Genomic DNA, 350 nt, shown 5'->3' on the forward strand with positions numbered 1-350 from the left:
CCAGGGAGTTGCTGGGTGGGGATCAGTACAGATCACGTAAGCCCTGGGAGGTTATTGCTGGGGCTTTGGCTTTGACTCTGACTCAGATGGGAACTAGAGGAGGGTTCTAAGCAGAGAGGCGACATGATCTGTCTTCCGGTTTAAAAGCATTCTCTGGCTGCTGAGTTGAGAAAGACTGTGGGAAGATTTGGGTAGAAGCATGGGGGCCAAGTTATGGCAACATCCAGGTGGGAGATGATTTTGGTCCTGACCAGAGTCATGGTGGTGTTGAGAGATGGTCAGAGGGGAGAAGTAGGGGAGGAGGCCAGGGAGTTGCTGGGTAGGGATCTTTAGTGTGTGTTGAAGACAGT

Source organism: Mandrillus leucophaeus, unplaced genomic scaffold, assembly GCF_000951045.1.
Source record: "Mandrillus leucophaeus isolate KB7577 unplaced genomic scaffold, Mleu.le_1.0 Scaffold1464, whole genome shotgun sequence".
NCBI lineage: Eukaryota > Metazoa > Chordata > Mammalia > Primates > Cercopithecidae > Mandrillus > Mandrillus leucophaeus.